This window comes from Marmota monax, unplaced genomic scaffold, assembly GCF_021218885.2.
Source record: "Marmota monax isolate L192 unplaced genomic scaffold, Marmota_monax_Labrador192_F-V1.1 WCK01_AAM20220418_F8-fsc00028, whole genome shotgun sequence".
In the NCBI taxonomy this organism is placed as follows: domain Eukaryota; kingdom Metazoa; phylum Chordata; class Mammalia; order Rodentia; family Sciuridae; genus Marmota; species Marmota monax.
In genome coordinates this window covers 5,534,925-5,554,140 of record NW_026694779.1, presented here as the reverse complement: position 1 = coordinate 5,554,140, position 19,216 = coordinate 5,534,925, and the positions used below count along the sequence as shown (strand labels likewise).

At 39.6% G+C, this 19,216-nt stretch overlaps 1 protein-coding gene across 2 annotated transcripts in view; it reads left to right on the top strand.

Annotated features, from left to right (window-relative positions):
• Grm7 (glutamate metabotropic receptor 7) overlaps positions 1 to 19,216 on the top strand; it is a 797,874-nt gene that overhangs the window by 585,568 nt on the left and 193,090 nt on the right. The window lies entirely within an intron of this gene.

Below are 19,216 nucleotides of genomic sequence, written 5' to 3'. Positions count from 1 at the left end.
ATTATTTCTGTGCATTAGGAGGGATTGGAAATGTCAGTATGTTTGTCATTGTTTGCTAAGGCCTCTGAAGTCAATTGCTAATTATAAGAGCTAGTAACTTTAGGGACTTAGCTGATTAATTCAATTGAACTATCAGCTTTTCCAGACTGTCCTGGATATATATAAAGAATCTCTAACCTAATTGCTTTAATTAATGAATGCAGAGATAAAGCAACCTAGACTTATAGACAATTAGTACCACACACTGTATCAGACTAAGGATAACTGTTCCCAATGGATGCATGGTTGGAATGTTAATTTATGCGTTATGGGATACCTACCATGTACCAAAGGTGTGGAAATGTAAAGAAAGTATACGGCCTGTCCCCAGTCTGCAAGGGTTTAAAGTTTTCTTGGGAAACAGCCTTAAATATGTGATAGAATTTAAAAATCAATAAATTATATGGTGAAATAATTCTCAAAAATTTTGAGAAACTTTTGGAATAGGGTTGTATCATAGAGATTTTCTGCCCACAGGTGACTATGTAGTGTATAGGCAACTAAAGAGAGATCATGAGCTACTTTAGAGTTCATAAACACACACACACAAAATATACACATATACGTTTATTATTATTATGGTATTGGGGATTGAGTCCAGGGGCACTTAACCACTGAGCAACATCCCCAGCCCTATCTATTTTTTATTTTATGACAGGATCTTACTAAGTTACTTAGGGCCTCACTAAGTTGCTGAGGCTGGCTTTGAACCTGTGATCCTCCTGCCTCAGCCTCCTGAGCCACTGGGATTACAGGCATGTGCCACCATGCCCAGTGAGGTCATATGGTTTAACCATTTTATTTGAAGTCACCAATTTTTTTTCCTGTGTCTTTGTCCTTGCTTTTCCCTCTGTGTAGAATACTTGGAGGCAGGCAGGGAGTGGCAGCAGTGTTAGAGGTTAAACCCAGGGCCTCATGCATTCTAAGCGGGTGTTCTACCACTGAGCTGTATCCTTAGTACTCTGGTAGAATATTCTCACCCTGGCTTTTCTGACAGGTGCCTCCTTTCCTTTAGTTAGAGCTGAGCTCTGAGGTTATAACCACCTCCCAGAGTCACCCCTCTACCACCATTTCCAAAAGGCTCACTGCTTCTTCTACACCCAGTGAATTTTTAATCACATGGTCCTCATCACTAGTTTTGTAATCATGTCTGCTAGGACATGAGCTCCTATGAGCAGAGGCATTTCAATTGCCCATAACTGATAACAAATGCACAAAAGCTAGGAAGCATTTAAAAAAAAAACAGTTAAATGAATTATTTGGCAGATAGGGATACTTCATTCTAAATAGCAGAAATCAATTCTGGTTAGTTTCAGTGCAGGGGGTTAAATAGGATTTCCTCTTATGGATCAGGGGAACCAGGTTGAGATCCGTGCAGGAAGAATCCAATGTACAGAATTTGGAAGCAGTAGCCATGAAAGTGGGCTCATAGCACGGGATATCTGGTCAAGGCACAGCTGCTGGGACATGTAAACACCAACCGTGTCTTTTGTCTTTGGACAATTATAGAATTACTTCCATATAGAGAACTGTGAACAGATGGGAAACAAACTAGGTCCTGAGGAAGAGAGATACTTCAGCCTTCTGTATCTGTCTTATAGGGAAAGCTGCTTTTGGGAAAACATATTCTGTACTCCAAAGGTTTGTCAGATTAAAGAGACTCTGGTGGTTCTGATAAGGTGTGCAAGCTAATTGAAGCCAATTAACCTATCAGCAGATAAAAGCTGAGGTCAAGTCGTGTCTGAATGTGTGGTCTTATTTGAGAACTTATACAGTTCCACTAACTTTAGATACTCAAGATAGAGTTCGTTTATTAACTGATAATTAACTATCAAGAAAATATTGCATTATTCTAGGTGTTTTGACATTTTATATATATTGTTCACATTAATAATCCACCATATTCAATTTCTCTTTTAGAGAATCCATACTGTATGTATTATAAGGGTCAGTTTTATTTTGAACAAAGAAGAATTTCTGTGGTATTTATGCCATAATCCAGGTAATACTTACTTCTGTTCTTCTGGTAAGCACACTTAATTTTTCTCACCTAGAGGATTAAAACAGTAAAGAAACATTTTAGAAGTCCAGTTGCTGCAAATTCCAGTCAGATTTTTTTTTTTCCTTTTTAAGCACTTGTCAAATAATTAGTTTTGGTCTGTTAGGTAAATAGAAGTAGTGAGGACTACAACTTTAGTGAGTAGTCTTGCAAATAGCCTATTTGGACCAGTGGGCTAGGTTGCAGACAAGCCAAAGAAAGTGCTTGGAGATGGTGTGTGAGATGTGTGATTTATTGGGGAAAGCTTACAAGAAATCATTGACTGCTCCAAGAAGAGTTTAGTGGCAAAAGGCTGACGAGGTAGCACCTTCTTAAGATGCTTTGCAAAGCAGACCCTATCTAGTGACAGCTAATTAAATGCGTGACACATACCCTTTCCACAGTGCCCTCAGCTCCATACCACTGACCACCAAAAGGGGTTTTGTATGTTGAGATGTAGAAACACTAATGTCATTAGCATTAGTTCTCTTACTTTGCTAGAATCACTCATCTCTCCAGGAGCAACTGTCCTGGCATACATGCAGAAAAGTAGCTTTCTACAGACAGTACTAACTACTAACTAGTTCCCAGTGCACATAAGAAAAAGCCAGTATTCTTCAAGAGAGTAGGTATCTGGGCATTCTGGCCCAGGTCTTCTGTCATTGTTCTTTAGCTCGGAGAGGTTTGGGGGAACAGGTAAGGGGCATTCAGACACATGGTATTTTACTGTCCCCACATTTTTAAGGATGATACAGAGTGCTAGCCTTCCAGTAATAAAATAGCATTTAAAATGGAAATTAAGTTTATAACTAATTTTGTGGACAAAACAGAAATGAAGATTGAATTAGAAGGTGGTAAATAAAAGTGAGATTTTGGAGAGAAGGCATATTGAACTGTACCTTGAAGTAGAGTTTGCATTAATTGATGCTTTGCTCCTATAGTTCCATATGAATGCAAATAATTTACAATCAGTTTATAACTAATGAATATTGATGTATCTTTATGCCCATACACACATGTAGAAAGAAAGAGATAACAATGGTAAAAAAGAGGTTGATGGGTTAGTAGTCAAATAAATACTCATAAATGATTGTCTTATAACTATTTACTACTTCATTAATGAGCCATATAGTGGAGAGCCTGGAATATATTACTAAGAGCTTTTCAGCCATCCTTGTTTGGCCAGTTTTAATTTTAGTGAGTTGAAAAGTTGTTTTGAAAAAAAATGGTTTATATGACATTTCCTGCAAGAGAAGTAAAGAGGAAAGAAAAGTAAGAGGCTCAGAATTTATAAAAAGGTAGGGAAGACTTCAGTGTCATAGATGAGTCAGTTCAGAATACTTTCATTCGTTTACCATGCATTTCTGGAGTTCTTGCTACCAGTCTGACACCATATACCTCTGAAAGAGATATGTATTAGAGCACTGGAATTTGCATCTGTATTATAGTACTAAAGAGGCAGAACACAAAACGTTGAGGTTTTCTATTTGATTCTTATTAGTGATATCCAATCTGTATTAGTGATCTCTAATCTTCCTAATGGATTTTGATCATAATATTCCTCTGGGATGAGGTACATTCATCCAAGTTAATTAAGTCCTGAAAATGATAGTATTATGGTCAATCTAATAGCAATCTTTCTTTAGAACCACTTCAGAAAGGCTTGGTGGAGAAGGTGTCGCAATTCATTTCCTGAGTACATGACAAGAGGGGCATGCTTACATTCCCTGCTGGAGATTTTGTTTAATATTAAAAATGATTTCCCCAATCTAAGTATCAAGGGATGAAAAGAGAACAGGGAAGAAGGACCACTGAGAGCTTGAAAAGCTAGAACTCTCATGTAGCTCATTCAGTTGCAGGTCATCTTGAAAGAAGAGAGCTAAACTAAATGCCTATTTTGGTCCAGATTCCTTCCATGCCTGGAAAACTAGGGAAGTCAACCAGAATCCTCTGTAATAATGAGTGTATGTTGCTTTAGGCAACAATTAAAAGAAGTTTTGTGCTGCAGTCTGGCTGTGCAAAATAACTGGGAGGTGACAAGCAACTTGAAGGTTGAAGCCGGAACTGCTTTATTGCAATGGAAACTCAGCGGGAACTCAAGGTAGCGGGCACCCAAGGTAGCAGGAGCCGCTTTATTGTGGAACAGCAGAGGTATATGTACCTTACTGATTACACACAGCTTGTCTCAATTAGCATCATCTAGATACAGTAGTTAGCCAATAAGGAATCACCATCATCTTAATGGCTTGGTGGCATTGCCTCACAAATCACTCCTCCTGGCAAACTGCCAGGCTCCATCTTGACTTGATTGCGGTCCCCAACAGTTTTGAACCAAGAACATCTTATTTACATTGGTTTTTGATAGCACGTTCCTCTTCCTTCTCTTTAAACTAGAACTTGGAATTTGCTGAGGGTAGTCCTTACATTTTTTCCATTACCCTAGAAATTTCAACTAAGAGCTGAATTACCCTGGTCCTTGTTTATATCATTTGTTCACCTCATCATCGTCATCTTGGATTTCCTCTTTTTTTCCTTATGTAGTACAAGTTTTCTTCTTCTTCCTTTTTTTAAGGAGAGGTAACTTTTTGTTATTGTGTAGATATGTGGCATCCCCCACCCACCCACCCAACTCTTACGTAAGACAAAGCAAGAACATCCAGAGGTAAAATGATTGAATTATGAAAGTTCTGGCCTAATCAGTGGATTAATCTAACATGGATTAACTGGGTGGTAACTCTAGCCAGGTGGAGTGTGGCTGGAGGAGGTGGGTCAGTGGGGGATTTTATTTTGTCCCTAGTGAGTGAAGGGCTTCTACTACCTGGCTGTCTTGTCCTGAGCTGTTCTCCTCTGCCATGCCCTTGCACCATGATATTCTGCCTCATCTGGTACACAGAGAATTGAGATGGCTGTCTATAGACTGAACCTCTGAAATTGTGATCTAACATAAACTATTCATCCTCTACTTGTTCTTGTTACGTCTTTTGGTCACAGTGACCCAAAAAAAAAAAAAAAAGCTGACAAACACTTTCCAATTTTATTTTTTAATCAGGGTGTCATGAAGCTCTTTTTAAAGATTTTTATTGGTGTATAATAATTAAACATAAGAGTGAGTTTCATTGTGACATATTTGTCACATAATTTGATCAGCTTCATTTTCCAGTACCTCCCCTTTCCTTCCCCTGGCCCCCTTCCTCTAACCTACTCATCTCCCTACTATTTTTCCTTTTTTCTGTCTAGCTTCCACTTATGAGAAAAAGAAGTATAGCCCTTGACTTTCTGAGTCTGACTGATTCACTCAATAGGATATTGTCCAATTCCATCCATTTTCCTGCAAATTTATTAAGTTCATTCTTTTTTTTATGGCTGGATGAAACGCCCTTATGTGTATATATACCAATATTCTTTTTTCATTCATCTGTTAATAGACATGTAGGCTGGATATATGACTGGGCTGTGGTGAATGGTGTATGGTGTGTGTCTTAAACATGGGCATTCAGACAGCATGTATTTTGAATACCCACGCTCCCCAGAGAACATCCTATGTAGCCTTCATTGATTTTTTTAAATATTCACCTTTGTTTCTCATCAGTATTGCCTGTGCTTGTTGTATAGAAAGCTCCCTCAGGAAGGCAGGATGGTGTTGGCCTAAATTATAGCTGTATTCTCAGTGCCTGTTATAGTCTCCAGAGCATGAAAGGTGCTTCATGCAGTTTGAATGCATGAATGAACAAATAAGAAACTCAGCAGTGTTGACGAACCTTGCAGGCAATTTCTTTCGGATACAAATTCATTGCATATTATAGTCAGTCGTCTTTGGTGGCAGGCAACAGATACTGGCTCCGGTTAGATTAGGCAAAACAAAGGAAGTTCCTTGGAAGGAAATGGTTTAGCTCAAGAATATACAGCCCAGGGCTTCCGTCAAAACTGTCCAGCTGACTATTTTTGTATAGTGGACATGCTAAGAACAGTTTTTATACTTACGTACTGTTGGGAAAAATCAGAATGAGGAAAATATGTCATGACATATGAAAATTACTTATATGAAATTCAAATCAAGTTGTTCATAAATAGGTTTTAATGAAGTACAAGCCTCGCTTATTTACTTTCTCTGGCCATACAACTACAACAGTATGGTGGTGTTTTAGTCAGCTTTTTTGTTCCTATAATCAAAAGATGGGACAAAACCCAATTTTATTTGGGGAAAAATTTATTTGGGGTTAACAATTTCAGAGGTCTTGTCCATATATGGCTGACTTTGTTGCTTGGGCTATAGGTGAGGCAGAACATCATGGTGGAAGGGTATAGTGGCAAGAAACATCCCAGGAAATGGCAGGCAGGAAGAAGAGAGAGACCTCTGCTCACCAGGGACAAAAGATAAGCCCTAAAAGTATGTCTTCATTGCTTCTTACCAGACACACCCTGGTTTCCACCCAGTTAGTTCATATGAGTGGATTCATGAACTGATTAGGTTATGCTTCTCATAATCTAATTGTTTCACCTCTGGACTTTCTTGCATTGTCTCACACATGACTTTTGGAGGATACCACTATGTGGTCAGAAAAGCCTCAAGTATTTACCAAGTCCTTTCCCGGAAAAGCTTGTCAATCCTGAAGTTAGCTCATGGGATCCAGTTGGCAATTAGACCTCAGGGAACTTGGAAACCAGGGTAATATTGGAAATGTAGGCAGAAGATATTGTCATTTAGACTGTCACTATCACAGAGATTGTGGTCCCCTCAGTCCTCATTGTTTGGCTCAATCTTACATTGTAGACCAACAGTCTGAGTGCCTTGAGGTAGGTTATATACCCATGCCTTAACTATAGGGATCAAGGCAGAGGGAATCTTGATTAATGGCCCCATCAAAAAAATTAGCAGAGGGACCAGATGTCCACTACAGAACTTGAACAGTGATGCCAGGAAGAAATCATAACAGATCTGAGTCCTTTTCTTCCCAAAGATCAACAAAAGCTGTTTGCCACCTCGTTACACTCAAAGGTTGCTGAGCAGTAGTGGGTGTACAGCTTATACTGTGACCTCTTGTCATTAAGATTGAGTGGACTCCTCATTACAGGCTGTGTTGTCATTCATCTCTCATCCCTCCAGGTACATCATAGCTGATAGGATCATATCCAGACAAGTATTGCCCAGTGCCATGGTGACAGAGTACCTGGGGAAGCCCAGGGAAAGTTTTAAAGATCTACTGTGATTTTTGCCATCCAGTTTCAGAACTGTAGTCAATTCTGTGTTAGTAAATCTAAACTGGATATTTCTGAATGAGACTATAAGGGCATTACTGCTTTTCTCAAGAAGGGAAAGAAGGTGAACTGGAAAGAAAGGGAGCTGTCACATTTATCTGCACAGTGTATCCAGTGTTTACCCTTAGGAGGTATTGACTGACATAAAAAAGGGCCCTTTAATGACTGTGGAAAGGCCCAGGAGTACCAGTTTTCAGTACCAATCCTGGATAACTGTGTTCTTGTGGGAGATTTATATTAAAAGTAAATAGGTGATATAGGTAATATCTAAGCCTGAAAAAGTAAAAACCCTTCATTACTAAAGAATAAGGTAGATATTAGTTAGTTACCTTCTAGGATGAGGGATAAAGATTCTCTCTAATAAATGAGCCCTTGCAAAGCCCATGCAGAGTGGGCGTGGAGACTGAGTGTAGACATACATGTGTAATGATGATGTGATATTTGTTCTCTTATTTCAGTTTTCAGGGAAAAGGAAATAGTTGAAATAAGCATCTTTTGGGTGAGGGGTGGATGTGTGGGGATCTCACTTTTTGTTTCTGATTTTGTTTTTTGAGTGGAAAAGAGACTTTGGGAATATGAACCTTGGTACAAGAGTATCTGTGGGTGTACTTTCTTCAAGTTAAACATGTGATTTAAAGTAAATTTCTCTTAGAAAATCCTGAGTTGATGCCAAGGAAAACACTTTTGACCAATCTGGGGACATTTGGTGAGGGACCCAGCAGCTGCTTCTTTGAGAAGAAAGTAAGACATTCTGGGGGAGGATGGAGAAGAGGGAAGATGGAGGAGGCATGTGACATGGCCAGTCTGGACTCTGATGATGTCCTCTTTCACAGGTCCTTGTTGCCATGTTTAAATAAATTCATCAATGTGGTAAAAGCAGAAATACTAATTAAGTGCTTTTCACATAATAGAAAATCAATTTTAATTGTCCCAAATGGAACTATTGTTTACAGTTACAGATGGCTGCCAGGCAGTACCTGGAGAAAATAAATGAGTCCAGGGAGTAGGGAATTGCTTTCAATTCCTAGGAGTATTGCAAGGAAGACATTGGAGAATTCTGCCTAAGAAGGCTGTTGCACAGAAAACAGATTACCTATAAAGGCTACAAAATGGTGTTTTCCTTTAGGACCCTGCTGTGAGGAATATCATCAATTTCCAGCTTCTCAGCCCTCCTCCTGATGTTCCTAGAGGAGGGCTGGGCACTCCTAATATTTGTTACTGCATAGCTTAAAACCACCAGCCATAACCTCCTGCCTGATCCCTTCCCTGGGTATTTTCTTTTGCTTCTCTGAACTTAAGTTGCAATGAAAGTCTTCCTTTCACTGCACTTGTCTGTTTCTATCTGTAGTTATTTGCAATCTGCCTCATTTTTCTAGTATTCTAAAGCATTCTCAAGGGCAGGATTTCATTTACCAGAGCCCAGACCAGCTCTTCACTAACTATGTGCCCTGAGTGCATGACATGACCTATTTGCCCAGCTATAGGATGGAGGTAATGACAAGCATCCACTCTGTTGGGTATTAATGAGCTGATAAACATGAAGCTTGTAGCAAAAGCTCTGGTGTGTGGTGTGAACTCAAAGATGTCAGCTGCTAATATCATTCTTCATTTTCTTCTTGTCTCTTTTCTTTTATCCAAAGCTAAAACATGTACATCTTATACAAAAATATATAATTCTATTGAAAAACCCCAGGGAGGAACAAAGATGAGCTGGAGATGGATGCTCACTCTACGTAACTCTCCTTAAGACAGAAAGTATAAGGACCCCTTGCAACAGAACTGCCAGGGTGCTTATCAAAATTGCAGGTCCGGTTGTGTGAGAGTATCTGGAATAAGACCCTCAGATACCTGCATCTTTAATCTGCTTCCCAGATGATTCTTATGTAAGCTAAATTTTGAGAAGTTTGGTCAGAGAAAAGTGATTAGCCCTGGATTTTTTGATTGACTAAACACAGATGTAGACTCTGATATTCCCTTGTGTGAAATTTCACGTGTCATCAAAGGGGATTTGGTTGGTGTAGCTGTGGCCAGCTGGGAGCCTTTTCCTGAAGGGAGAATAATTGATTTTTCTGACAGTCTGCTAAAGCTCTTGGCCACTGCTTCCAAACCTCTCCTGTAAGAACTATAGGCTACCTCATTTGTAGAACTGAATAACTAACAAGAACCATTGCACAGTGCAATATAAATCCAGGGTTGAGCCTGACTTTGCTCTAAATATACACCATGGTTGAAGGTTCCCATGTGAATCTTCACCCACTCCGGAGCTCAGTGGAATCCTTTCTTTAAAACACAATCATTTGATCTTATTCTCCAGACTCTTATTCAATGAAACTTGACTCAGATTTCAATATCCACAGAAAAGTGGTGGAGCAAAGCTGGATTCCCTCTGCCCCACCCCCGAAATCCAGTTAGGACTCTTAAGGCACAGAGAAGGTCTGGAAGTCCAAACATACCCAAAGCATTATTAATTCCCAAAACAATTACAAGGGAAAACAGGAACCCAGGGGTGTGAGATGGAGCCCTCCAATGCCACATGGTATTCAATTATCAGAGTCTGACCTGCATATCCTATGGAAGGAATGTGTACCAGGAAATTCCAGTTCTTAGAAGGGGTGGCCAATGTTGACCTTTAGGTTACTCTTTCTGTGCTTGCCTTGATGCCCATGCCTCTTCTACACCCACACCAACATTTCAACATTTTCTCACTTAATAACACCTTACCTATATACCTTGAGATGACTTTGGGAATTACTGTAGTAGTCCAACTATTGGTAGTTTTCATCTTTGGTCCAGAGGGGCACCTCTTTGCAGACCTTGCCCACTGTCTACCCCCTGGACTGTCAGTCTTTCTGTTGCCAGCCTTGCTCCAGCACGCTGCATCCTCTCAGATATGCATTTCACAAAGCAGGTCTGGGGCAGGCTTCCCCACTCTTCATTTCTCTTGGCATCCTAGGAACTATGTAACATTCTATAACTTAACTTTTTTTCCCTTGAGAAAACATTCTACTTCCAAGGTTCCTCTGTTTTTTTTTAACCTTATTTCAGATACCCTGCCATTAATTCATTGACATTAAAGTGCTATGAAAAATAGCTTCTGAACTGGCTGGGTTTTTTTTAAATATTTAGCTGCAGTTGGACACAGTACCTTTATTTTATTCATTTAATTTTATGTGGTGCTGAGGATCAAAAACTCAGGGCCTCGTACGTGCTAGGCGAGCTCTCTACCACTGAGCCACAACCCCCTGGCTGAGTTTTTAAAATGTTAAGATTATAGTACAACAGGTACTAACTCTGGTTTTCTGTAGGTTGTGTTTTGGGTAAAAGCCAACCAAACTCTGAGAAGCCAGCCAATTTTAAAGTAACCCAAATAGAAATTAGAATGGTGGTTACCAGTAAATGGAAAGTAAGTTTCATGTGATACCAAGAAACATAGGTTAATGAAATGAGTTCTTAATTTTCCTTCAGGAAAATATTAGACCTCTGATTCATGTTAAGGTTTAGCTTACTATATTTAACACCTGTCCTTTTTGAGAAAAATTAAACTGTCATTCAGAATTTCCCTGTAAAACTTTTGAGCCCTTTTCCATCCATTAACCCATTTAATTAAATCTTCACAAGAACTGTGCTAAGGAGGTAGTATTGTTAACCCAGTTTCACATTTGAGGAAACTGATTTCTGAAAAAGTTAAATTACTTGCACAGCTAGAAAATGGTAGTGTGTAAATTACAATATACTTCCCTCCCCCCACTATAAATGTACTGCTCTTTTAGCTCACTTAAGCCACTTATCAGTAGAATTTAAAAGCATTTACTTGCACTATAAACTGCTCTTTAGTCCTGAAAATCTCCATCTGCAGTGTAGGATTGGTCTGGATCCTTTGTTGTCATGGGGGGACCTCTCAGTTAACTTTATAATCAACTCAGATAATGGATCCATTTATTTGCAATTATCAGAAGCAGATAGAACAGGGGTCAGAAAGAGCACAGATAAATCCACATTTCCAATGATGTACAATTAGAGTCATTTCTTGATTTTTTTTTCCAGGAATGAATTTATCATTTTCTGCTTAAGGAAAGTCCGGGTCTGAGATCGGTAACAGTTACCTTTAGCAGTATAGAAAAGCTTCCTTGGAACTTTATGGCCCAAGAGAAGACAAATTTATTCTGCTCAGGAGTCTGTCATTTAAAGAGGATTCAGAAGAGACAGGTCATTTTTGCTTGCTTGGTATTGTGCAAAGTGGAACAGTAGAAAGACCGAGTCCAAGAATTATCTGAAACTTCGGTAACTTGGTAGCTGGTGAGTTATGCTGGCTGTTGGTTGGGGGCCTCAGTGAGCCTGTGCATGTCAGTGGGCTAGTTGCTGCTTCCTCACCACATGGTTGCTGGTTGCTAAGAGCAAGCATCAAGAACAAGGATTCAGCCTTGAAAACAACATGACGTGTTCACCATGCTGTGTTAGCTGGAGTAATCCTAATCCCCCACCCAGATTCAGGAAGAAGGAACATAAATCTCACCCCTTAAAGGAGAGGGTTATCAGTTGTATCATAAGAAAATCATTTAGGGGGCTGGGGTGGTGGCTCAGTGGTAGAGCACTTGCCTAACATGTGTGAGGCACTGGGTTTGATTATTGGCAACACATATAAATAAAATAAAAATCCATCAACAACTAAAAGAAATACTTAAAAATACAAAAGCATTTAGGTGTGCTGTGAGGTTTCCCTCAGAAGCTCCTGTTAATGAAGGAATGTTTTGAGGTGAAATGATTGGGTTATGAGAGTTGTGATCTAATCAGTCTATTCTCTCCCTGCTTCTTGACCCCTCAATGAGCAGCTTTCCTCTGCCATGCCCTTCTGTCATGATGTTCCACTTCATCTTGGTCCCAGAGCAATGGAGTCAGCCATCTGTGGACTGAGACCTCTGGGATACTTTGAGCCAAAATAAGCTTTTTCTCTGCTAAGTTGTTCTTGTTGGGTACTTTGGTCACAGTGACACAAAAGCTAAAACATGGACCATCTTTGGGACATATATTCCAAAAGAAGGGTCTTTTAATCTGATTATCTATGTTTATTAGAAACCTGAAGGAAAAGCAAGAATAAATAGAAGGCTGGAAAGTTTCTGTTGAATTCAGGTGTTTAAAAGATACTTTGTTGGTCAGTCAGATATGAGTATTGACTAATCCCCATAACTTCTGATCTTCATCACATCATCTAGTCCTTCTAGGTTCTATCTTCTTCTTGTCCCAAAGTCAAGTGACTCTTTGGATGTGAAAAAAATATCATCGCAGACCTCTTACCATTGTCCATCAAGAACAAATACATCTAAAGCCCAGAATTAGAGGTTCACTTTGACACAAGTTCACATTCTATATATTGTTGCCCTTTTATTTCTTTAGGGAGATCAGGGTATGGAAAACAAATTTCCTGGAGCCCAATTCATACACATCCTTCCCTGTCTAAGACTTATAATGATGTTACATAGACAGTTGAGCTATAATTGTAGCATTCAGATTTCCATTTAAAATATTCTATTTCCCTGGGGGGATGTCAACCAAATAGCCTACTTTCCTGGGTAGGACATGCACCTTCCAGGTCACAGTATTACACTTAATTGTGAAGGTAAGTCTAGTGTTCACAGATCTGATACACATTCCTGCATCTATTTAAAGCTTGGGGTTTCCCTTTCTAACATATTCTGGTTTCTCTTCATTTTCCTTTGGCACATGTACTCCTCCACATTCTGAGTTGCAAGAAGGTTGTGAGCAAGTGGAGAGAGGAGTGAGGGAGGGAAGGAATCAAACTAATGTACTGATGAGCATCCAGCTGGAGTGGGCACACTGGTCAAAAACTCAGGGGTACAAATAATTAATTTTGAATTGGTGAACACAGAATTTGAGCCCCCTGCTACACTGGGTGGTGGAACATGATATCAAATGGACCAGAGACTCCCGGTTTTCCATCTTTTCCTAGGTTCCCAGTGATTTAGATTGTCTTATGTTATTGGTGAATGATCAGGTGAAACCAAAGTCTTTGGTCCTCTCTTGGATATGAATAGTTTGAGCATTTCTGTCCTCTCAAAATTCATATATTTAAATTATATAACACCCTGGGTAATAGTATAAGAGATAGGGCCTTTGGGATATGATTAGGTCATGACAGCAAAGTTTTCATGAATAAAATTAATACCACTATAAAAGAGGCCTGAGGGAGTTTATCTCTTTCTCCATGAGAATAACCAAAATGGCACCCTCTGTGAACCAAAAAGTGGGATTCTCACCAGATACCCAATCTGCTAGTGCCTTGATCATAGACTTCCCTGCGTATAGACTTATGATAAAATATTTTATTACATTAGTTCTAATGAACTAAAAAATACAGTTAGCATCCATTCACATGGGATCCTAGAGCTGTTAATACCTCTTCCTATTTGTGGGTTCATGTCTTAATAAGTCTCACCAATGAATGTCTAAGGTACAGCCTCTCTGTAAATACTGATATGCCCTGTAGAGATCAAAGATCTCTACTGAGTTATCCTACTAAACTACTCAGGGTGCATAGGTACTCATTAGGAACAGGTCCTTCACCAGTTTCCTGCATGCACAATCAATCATGGCTTCCCACTTTCCAACCTGGATGAAAGGGAGCAAGGTGAAGCACTGTCACACCTTCCTCTGTGTGACATACAGCTATTTCTATTCCATTACTCCTTCTCTGTTGGATTGTAGAACTCAAGATCTCACTCCCCAGTTGGCTTTGCCCTGGGAAGTGACTCATACAGGGTCCATATAGGGTGGGCTTCTACCCCTTTCTGTCCTATAGAAGAAAGGCCATAGGCTAACAGCATTTAAATAATAATGGATGTGCCCTTTTACAATGTGCATCATTAAAATTGAACAGAAATGAGTGAATCTGGAAAAAAACATTGAGGGGTGCTTTCCCAAGCACGGCACCATCAGAAAAAGATGGTGGGAAGGAGAGGAAATCTTCAAGATCTCAACCAGGGATGGTACTAGGCTTATCATCAAATGCATGTGTGCCTGCCATGGTCACTGTCACATGAACAGATTAGAGTGACTGGGAGGTATGGTGGATTAAGGACTTAATGAAAATGTAATGCTGGGGAGATGAAGGATTTCAGGAGATGGGCCTTTAACAAAAATAGAGGACCTATAAAAATCTATAACTTTGACAAAAATAAAAGATAACTGTAGTAGTATTTTAGTGTAGTTTGGGGGGTTACTATGGATGTTTTTCCAAGGTAATAGGCTCCAGTGTGTGTCTGGGAAAATTCTTCTTCCCACAGAGGTCAAGGAGACTATGAGGGGGCTGGATGGTGCTCCATGTGGGCTTCTAAGTGAATTCAGGTGCTTCTTTGAATCTCTATTAAGTAATTGTCAACGAAAGTCTATAGGCCAAGTTTGTTAGAATCCTCTGGTGTTAAAAATGTAGTATTATGGGTCCCAGTCAAGTAAATTAAATCCAGATCTTTGGAAATGCAGTTTGTGAACCTGTATTTTCTAAGAGCCTTGAAGCCAGGTGTGGTGGTGCATACCTATAATCCCAGTGGCTGGAGAGACTGAGGCAGGAGGATTGCAAGTTCAAAGTGAGCCTCAGCAACTTACTGAGACCCTATCTCTAAATAAAATATAAAAAGGGACTGGGGATGTGGCTTAGTGCTTGAATGCCCTTGGGTTCAATCCCTGGGAACCCTCCACTGCCCTCCCCCCCAAAATTTAGAAAATTTCTTATTTCTAAAGCAAGAATCCTGTATTCAAGGTATCCTAGTGTTTGGTACAGTATCTGGCTCTATTCCTATCAATAAAGAGGCCTCCAGTGTATAGCCTCATCCCTGAGAGGTTGGGTTCAGTTAACGGTTATGGAATAGATGCTTCAGGTTGCTCCTGTATAACAGTTCTGAATGAAAGGATCTACTTAAGCCAGACAGCCATCTCTTCACACACGTTTGCAACTGTTGGGATTTGGCACAGCAGGAGTGTCAGTAATGAGTAACTGGAGAGCAAGGATCTGAGTTTCAAGAACAGAAACATAAGATTGGAAGGAATGAGATGGAAACTAGATCTTTACTGGGGCCCTGTAGGTCAAGTGCATGAATACCCAGGGCTACACATGCATCTGCAGAACCTGTATAGAATTCTGTACTTGGAATTAGGTGCAGGGTGGGGAATGCTAGAAATGTTAGGTGTGGGGCTGGTTTGCAGTGAAGTTAAGGTAAGAACATGGGGCCGGGGCTGGGTTGTGGCTCAGTGGCAAAGCGCTTGCCTTGTACATATGAGGCACTGGGTTCCATCCTCAGTACCACATAAACATAAACAAAGATATTGTGTCCATGTATAACTAAAAAAACCCCAAAAAACAAACAAACACAAAAAAAAAAACATGAGGCAGAGAGGAAGTCTACCCGGTCCTCTTCTGTCAAAGCTTATCTGGTCACCCACTTTGCCCACTTTTCTAAAGGGTTCTCCCAAACCTCTTCTAACATACTACAGCAGTTTCTAGTGTAAGGCCTACAGAAATGAAGGCAGTAAAGGGGCAGCCAGTGAGGTAAAGAAAATCCCCACCATCCTTGGGTCCTGCATTAACTCATTCCACCAGCGCTGATCAGGAGGTGGAATTAAATTGAAGATCTGTTACAATCCTGAGAGTCGAATTTATAGGAGTTTTACTACAGATATATGGCTGAAAATAATCAGTCAATATTTTCCCCATACATTTGCCCCATTGTAATTGTAATCCATGTTTATTCTGAGAAATTTTAAAAAGCCCTTATGAATAACCCTGATCTCACTTCAGTGTGCATTTTGGCATTTCTAAATCTGCTTGCTGGGTATACACATCCTATCTGGTTATTGTTATTGTATGTGTGGTTCCATGTTCTGTCAATTCTCCTTTATTTAACTTCAAATTCTAATCTGCTTGTATGTGTTTTTGATACATTATATAGTGAAAAGGTTCAGAGTGAGGACAAGGACCCAGAAGTACATAGAGTAGGATGCAGGATACATTCAGTTTATATGAACATGGGTTATTCTTTTACCTTCTGTAACCTCAGTTTCCTTTTCTATAAATGACCCTACATAGTCCCCACCACTGTAGATAAAGCCGGTTACATTACATAATGCCTAACATATGGTATATGCTCAAAAAATGTTTGTAATAACAAAGAATATTAGTGGCAGCATTATATTTTATCTTAAACAAACTAAAAGCCTGCCCTTAGATAGACCCTGTAGCAGAGTATATTTTTGTTCTTAGAACTTTATTATGCACTCAATGTATTTTTAAGCATTTAGGTATTTTTGTGTATTTAATGTGTGGTTACCGTGAGGGACATTTCCCTCAAAACACCTTGAACCAACAAAGGCAGATTTATTGACTGGTATAATGAAACTGGGAAACATGGAGGTGGGGCTGTCTTCAAAATACTGGAATCTGAAACTCTATCATCTTGAAGCTCTTGCTTTCTCTTCATGTCTGATTTCTCTTCCTCATTTTCTAGAACAGTTTTTCTGAGTCTGGAGACCTGGTCACTAGGAACTCCACAGTGGCTGACCAGCCTCATGAAAAGAGAGGAATAGGTCTTCCCCTCATAGCACCATATTGGAGGAAATGCAGAGGGAGCCTCTGTCTTGGTGTGAGTCACATGACCAATCCACAATCACCAGGTGTAAACAGGAAATGGATTACCATGACTGGCTTGGCATATGGCATGGGCCCACTACCTGATGGGGTAGAGGCCAGTTGTGATTAGTTACTTGTTATGACTGACAGAGCATAACCTGGCCATAAGATTATTTCTTCAGGACATAGTTTCAAGAGTAGAATTAGCAGATCAATTTCCTTAACCTTGTAAAGATTAGTAATAAATATCTACGTATTGCCAAATTTCTTGTTCCAGGACTTTTTTGCAGTCTCTGCTTTGGTTTGCATAGATAGCTTGTCTCCTAGCCCCCTGCCTATGGCATGCCCAGGAATTCAGAACACCTTAGCATGTTGTTCAAGGTTGATCCTGTCTGCCTTAATACCTTGTTCTCCACTTTCAGTATCTTACCAGACTCTTGATCCTTGATTCTGGTCCTATGGCCTAGCCCTTTTCTACAGATATTCAATCCTGGCATGAAACAAAAAATTATATATATAGATATTATCATAAATATAAACTTACATGTATTATATAAAATATATCATATGTTATAATGTTACATATATTTTTTCATGTCCCAACACAGGGAACAAACAGGTTGCTTTTATAAAAGCGCTAGACATTCGAACATTAGTACATCTGTGATGGCTCCTTCATCTCTTGTCCCTGGTCTTGAGGAGCAAATCAGGCTCTCTTGTAAGCCATGCAGCCTCACCAAAGGGCGTGATGATCTGGAGGAAGACCCAGTCCCACAGAAGAGCAAACTTTCTTGATATTTACCCAGCGTCTGCTTAGTGATTGACTGTCATTTTCCACTCTGCCTTGTCAAAATCAATAGGAGACCTAATGAAGTGGAAATGAAATCAATATTTAATTCCCACAGGTAAGAGAAAATGCCAGGGCCTATGTTAAACTGCCATCTTCCCCCACTTTCAAAAGTGTAAAAAGGGCTGTGCCATCTCCCCCACATAGCTAAGACTTACAGTTGTGATTTCTCCTTTAGTGAATTACTGCATTCCCACCATATGCGGGGTGTTAATGATGTACATATTTATCTCATCCACATGGTAAATCCTGCCATGATTCATTAACCAAGATTAAATATGGCAAAGTGCTCAGTAGTTGAAATTTGCCATCTCATTTAAGCCTCACAACTACTTTTTGAGATACATATTATTGCTTGATTCTACCAATGAGGAAACTGAAGCACAAAGAAAGGAAGAAATTTGGTTTGTTAGAATATTGCAGAGTCAGAATTTGAACCCAAGTCTGGCTAATTTCATATCTTATTTTCCCCCACATTATTCTATCACTTTATGGTTGTACATGATGATGGGATTTATTGTTGCACATTTGTATATGCATAAAATATAACAATATAATTTGGCCAATATCATTCCCAGCACTTCTCCTTTCCTTCCTCACCTCCCAACGCCTGGTCCCTTTTCTCTACTGATCTCCTTTTGATTTTCATGAGATCCCTCTCCCATCTTTTTTTCCCTTTTTCCACTCCAGTTTCCATATGAGAGAAAACATATTACCCCTAACCTTTTGAGTTTGGCTTATTTTGTTTAAGATAAGGGTCTCTAGTTCCATTAATTTCCTGCAAATCACATAATTTTATTCTCCTTTATGGTTGAGTGCAACACCATTGCATGCATATATATCATATTTTTCTTTATCCATTCATCATTGATGCACACCTAGGCCAGTTCCATGGTTTGACTCTTGTGAATTGTGGTGCTATAAACATGGGTATGAATGTATGACTGTAGTATGCATATCTTGGGTTTTTAACTACTGTGCTTTATCACTTCCCATTTTACAGGTAAGGAAACTAACGCTTAGAAATGACATTCCCAAGGCCACATACAGAACATACAGGTAACAAATGGATCCAAGGGATTTAGTTGACCTTCAGAAGTTTCTTTGAAGTATGATTTGGATTTCAGTTCTCCAACTTGTCTCATTAAGGAACTATAATGCACACAGCACAATATGGGGACACAGTTATGGTACAGGTGGTGAATCTATTAAGACTACTTTGGCTGCAGCAACAGGAAGCCATGTCTCAGATTGAGCTGGACCATAAGGAAAGGTATTATCTCCTGTAATGTGAGGACAGTAGGCAGGATGGTCTGGGGCTGGTTGTTATTCAGCCTCTCAATGTATAAGGAGGCATCTGCAGGTTCTAGTCCTTGTTTTTCCATGTGTCCCCAAGCTAACT